This window comes from Rana temporaria, chromosome 1 (genome assembly GCF_905171775.1).
Source record: "Rana temporaria chromosome 1, aRanTem1.1, whole genome shotgun sequence".
In the NCBI taxonomy this organism is placed as follows: domain Eukaryota; kingdom Metazoa; phylum Chordata; class Amphibia; order Anura; family Ranidae; genus Rana; species Rana temporaria.
The window spans coordinates 396,332,129-396,337,926 of NC_053489.1; positions in this window are offsets into that span (position 1 = coordinate 396,332,129).

Here is a 5,798-nt window from a genome sequence, read left to right on the forward strand (position 1 = left end):
TGTAGCCCTGAGATGTCACCAACTGCACTTGGATGCAATTTATACAAGCGTCCCTTCACTCAGGAAAGTGTATGCAGAGGAATGCACATCTGAGGACTTGCAGTCATCGCAGGCGAAATGGTAAATTTAATTGGAGGATCTCAAAGAAGTGGAGAAATAAAAAGAATGTTTAACAGTTGGGAGGGCAACATGTATTCCATAGTTCAACAAGGTCTACTAAAGCAGGAGCCATGAATATCAGTAATTTGAAGGGTAAATCTGACCGCCAGAACTAGAAAATTCTGGGTGACAAGCCACAGACCGAAAACGATTTCAAATAATTCTTCCTTCAAAAAGACAAACTTCACATCAAAAACAGACCTGCTAAGGGATTTTGACCTAAAACTAGAGGAATCCAGTGTGTCTGTTAGATTAACAGGAAGATGAGGTTGGGGGGGGGGGGGGGGGGAGGTTTAGGCAAGATACTGTCCCATAGATTAAAAATTGTTTCCAGCAGGTACCTGAACCAGACCTTAAAGCGGGTGTTCACCCAAAAAAAAAATTCTAACATTACATTGAGCCGAGTTGTGATAATGACATTATGCTGACCTTTTTAATCTTATTGCCGTACATACCGTTTTATCTATATTTTCACTGCGGCTTCCGGGTATGTAATCTGCGGGACTGGGCGTCTCGTGACATGTTGTATGCTCCGGTCGGAAGCATGTCAATCAATTAGCATGTGAATAGGAACGCCCAGTCCCGCAGATTACATACCCGGAAGCTGCAGTGAAAATATAGATAAAACGGTATGTACGGCAATAAAATTAAAAAGGTCAGCATAATGTCATCACAACTCAGCTCAATGTAATGTTAGAAAAAATTTTTTTGGGTGAACCCCCGCTTTAAGGATCCTACTTTACACAGCAGCCAAAATGGAAAGTCAAAACAAGGTAAAAGGTCAAGACCCAAACTAATCCAACTGTCCAGATGTTTTATAGTACCAAATGCAAGATGAACTATACCAGGGGCTCCAGCCAGATTGTATGCAACTGCACACAAGAAACCACACAGAAGTTGCAAAATAACTGTGTGGCGACAGGAGGGATCACTATAGGTGTATTAAAAACAAAAAAAAGGGTGTTACATAGCTACAAAACAGTTGGCAGCAACAGATGGCTATTCAGAGCAGCATTTCCACAAGAGGATTAATAGGAATGGATGCAACCCATAAATTATGGGGTATCTTGCAAGGTAGAAGCAGGTTTGCTGGCATTGAATAAAGTCTCATAGGTAGATTCAGGTAGAGAGGAGAAAAGTTACGGGGGCGTAGCTTAGCGTGTTTAGGCTACGCCGCCGTAAATTAGCTAGGCTAGTAATGATTCTCAATATACTTGCCTGCTAATCTACGGCGGTGTAGCCTAAAGCGGGCGGGCCTAAAGGCGCCGAATTCAAATGTGTTGGAGGGGGGCGTGTTTGATGGTAATGAGGCTTGACCTCACGTTTTTTACGTTTTTTTTAAACTGCGCATGCAGTGTGCATTGCGGCTACATACGCCGCACGGGCCTATTGATTTAGACGTGGACGTAAACGACATAAATCCCGATTCGCGGACGACTTACGCAAAAAATTTGAATCTCGCGGCGGAACGGCGGCCATACGTTAACATTGTTATTCCACCTAATTGGGCGTATGTAGCTACGCATCACCACACAATTTTGGGAATTTTTCCAGTGTTGTCCATTATGTTACAGCTTAGATACATGCCTGTCTGTTGTGTTGTGTGCGGTGGTTTGTAGTGTTAAGAAATCGGGCCAAGTAACACATGTTAAACACTAAGAGCCGATTTTCAAATACTCCGATTTGTTTTTCTCTCTCATCACTGATTGGAGACAGACGTGCGCCGATAGCACATAAAGGAGCGGTGCACGCCTCTCTCTCTCTGTCCAGACGAAGCTACGCACTCACGTTGCGAAACGCGTTGACGTCACTGGGCGCCGGACGCCACCCAAACAACGCCCTCACCGCAGCGGGAACTTAAAAGTTTTCTGAACTTTAAAATACAAGAAGGCACAGTGAGCGAACTGTAGCGAAAGGCTACTATTTTCAACTGCAACATCCATTTGCTTACAAGCAAGGCATCCAAACCCCCCTCCAACAATCAGGACCTGGCATTTCAAGGAGAAGAATGTAAGTGGAAGATAAGATTGAATACACGGCTGCTTTTTCTCCCGCACACGCTGCCTACACAGTCGCATCTGAAGGCGTACAGACGCTGTCAGCAGCAGATCTGCCATGCAGACGGCGGGAGAACACACCAACACTGCCGTTTCCCGAATCCACTAATTCAGTGACGGGTAAGATCGTTCCATTTCTCCTATTGTGTATTCTTACCAGGAAATCGGGGGACTACATTGGCCTTGTTTTTTCTTGAAAAACCATCTTTACTGTTATCAAGCAGGCTACTACATGAACGATATCTGTTGCATTCATATTAGCTCCTCCCTTCTTTTCCCCTTTTTTTTCGTTTGGAACTACAGGAAACATCATAGGAATTGCATTTGTTCCTTTTTCCCTTCCAGGTTGACAAAATTGATTTAGAACGGTCATCACAGTGGATCCACTGCCTATTTTTTGGTCTCTTCCTGCATGACAGGACTTAATGCATTTTCATTATTTTCACTTGCAAGCACTTTCATTGTACTGTGCAGCACTATCCTGGTTCATTTAGTATTCCCCTGCAGGGCCACTTCTGCTGTACATTCCATAGATCCAAATATTTTCAGTAACATAATGGTCCATTGTGGCCAGAATCTTCAGCAGAAGTGATCCATTTGGCGTCCAGATCGCCATAATTGTTGTCTTTCATGTTTGTCCATTGTTAGTGTTTATATGTGGTTTCTTTGTTGCACCTGGATGAACTCCGTTCATTGGTGCAGCACTGGCCGGCTCTTGTCTGTAGGTTCGTAAATAGAGCTTCTCAGCTCGGTTGGTTCTGATGTTTTTTGATATCTCAGCTTAATTATATTTATATATTTTGTATACTCTAATATTTAATTAAACTTTTTTACCCATAACATTGTCCATCATTGCCTTAGTAGCCTCTCTGTTGCCCCATGGGATACCACCTCTTGGTTTCTCTGTGGGATGACACCCATTTTTGTAGGAATAAATTTAGGCCTGCTAATGCCTTACGGAAACGGCGTAAATCAACTGTGGCGGCCGGGCATACGTTCGTGAATCGGCGTATAAACTCATTTACATATTCTACGCCAGCCGCAATGGAAGCGCCACCTAGCGGCCATCCAAAATATTGCAACCTAAGATAGGACGGCGCAAGCCGTCCTATCTTAGATATGTTTAAGCGTATCTCTGTTTGAGCATACGCTTAAACATAGGTCGGCGTAGATTCTGAGTTAGGCCGGCTTATCTACTGATAAGCCGGCCTAACTGTTACTGAATCTACCTAAAAATCTTTAAAAAGGAAGGTGGGAAGACAGTGAGTGAACATGCTTCAGCATGCAGGCCCCTAGTGAAAGCATGTCACCAACGCCCAGCCACTGTATATAAAAATACACTCGCTCATTTCTGAATAAGAATTGTCTCACTAAACGCAAGGGAGATGGAGCCAGGAGAATAAATCATCGCAATTCCCTTTGTAACTGGAAGAACCAGAAACAAAAGTGATATTAATGAGAATTACAAAGGTCACAGGTTTCTAGAAAGTTAGTACATTACTAGTTCACAAAATACAAAAAATAAAAAAATTAATTTGCACACAGTGCCCTGCCAATGACGGTTTCAGAGACAAAGGGAAGGTTCCCCAACACAGCTTTAGCTTGTTACACCCACCCACAAAAGATGTCTCCAAAGATGGAGTCAGGTGAAAACTACCTCAGCTCTGGAGCAATAAATCCATAGAGAATCACTAGACATACTGTCTGACATTAATAGTGGATTCCTGTGCGAACGGGAACACGGTACAATGGGAACCTACACTGCTTGGCTAACTAAAGAGCGGTCCAGGGCTTCCATACCTGTCCTGAATTGCTATAGATAACTGGTGAAATAAAAAAAAAAAAAAAAAATTAGGACTGTTGCAGAAAGAGGACTTGTATAAAACTGGGAAAGCTTGAGATGGTTTACTGATTGGAGAATCTACCAGAATCTAAATTATCTGGCTGACTGGAGAAATTTCCAGGATTATATCCAGCATGAATCTACTAGCTGCTGTTGATAGCAGAAACATCTTCTATACAAAACAAAAACAGCAGAAAAAATAAATAAAAAATAAAAACATGCTTACTCTCCTGAAGACCCTAACAAAACACTGAAGCATGAAGGTGGGGTTATCTAGCAGCTTTTATTTTTGTTGCCAATGTCCATTGTTCCCATAGATAGCAGTATAACCCAACAATCAAAGAATCACTGTGTCTCTCCCCAATGAATGAGAAAGAATGGGAAAAAGTCAATCACCATTTATATAAAAAAAAAAAAAAGACTATGCATTGTTTAGGAAGATAGTTTTCTTTCATGCCCGAGTGAAAGCAACACACACACACACACACACACACAGGAAAAATGTATAATTTTACATATGATGGGCATATCCTGGGGTTAAAAAGCATTCGGTGTGAGAACTCAGCACATCAATATTCTGGTCTTCAAACACTGGCTTGGCATCAATATAAGAAAAAGACATTACACTGTTTGTACTATATTACTGTGCAAAAATAAAATAAAAAATATAGGAGACCATGTACTGAACTTGTATAATTGATCATAGCCATGTATTAAAAATAAATAAATGCATGGACTGCTTGAGCACGTCTAAGGCTAAGCGCTGTAATACTGCTGCCCAGTCGCTAATTGCGCCGTTATTCCAGTTTTAAAATTACGTATCCGATATTCACTGCAGTTTTATTCCTCTGCTTAAAAAGTCAACAGGATATGGCCAAGCATAATTGTCTAGAAGCAGTGCACATTTTCCAGAGGCTACAATTTGAACATATAGGCACACAACCAATGTACAATGTGAACCGAAAATTTCATTTAGCAGGAAAAAAAAATGTAAATAAAAATGCAGGATTATTGTACTTGCCATAAAACCTGCTTCCTGTAGTTTAATAAAGGGACACAGGTTTGTAATTTTAAAACAACTGTTACACTACCGCACACATGAAGAATTGGATACTGGAAAACAAAAACGTGGCTGGACAGCTAGGTACTGTATAATCCCTCACAGCATGCTTCAGTTCTGTAGAAAAGCATTATTAGGAGTAGATCACAAAGCAAAGGCGTGGTACAAAAAAAGGTTTCCCAGGTAAGTACAAAACTCAAAACTTTCAGCTCCCCTATGTACCATTATACCACGTTTGCCAAAAAATAAAATGCTTTTCATTTATCCTACACAGCCCTTACCTCAGCGTCAGTCCTTGTTTATAAATAAATAAAAAACACACATCTCCATAACTTCATGGACATAAAAACTGTTAACGCTCCATTTACACCTGAGTATATCGATTTATTGCCATTTTGCAAGCTTATAAGCGTTTTGGAAGCACATTACAGTGTTTTACAGCTTCAGGCATTCTTGTTTAGCCAACTAGAAAGCACTAGGGGGAGGAGAAATTAGGGATGGAGAGCTGCGATTTGAGCATAAAACGCTCAAGTCAGGTATTTATATTCAAGTCTTTAGGGCCAAAAATTATTGTAATTGCTAAAAAAAATAGCTCATTTATTTTTTTGAGCTTTAGGCATTTTGCTTTAGATGACAGAACACTTAGATGTGAACAGGGCCCATTGAAATTAATGGGATT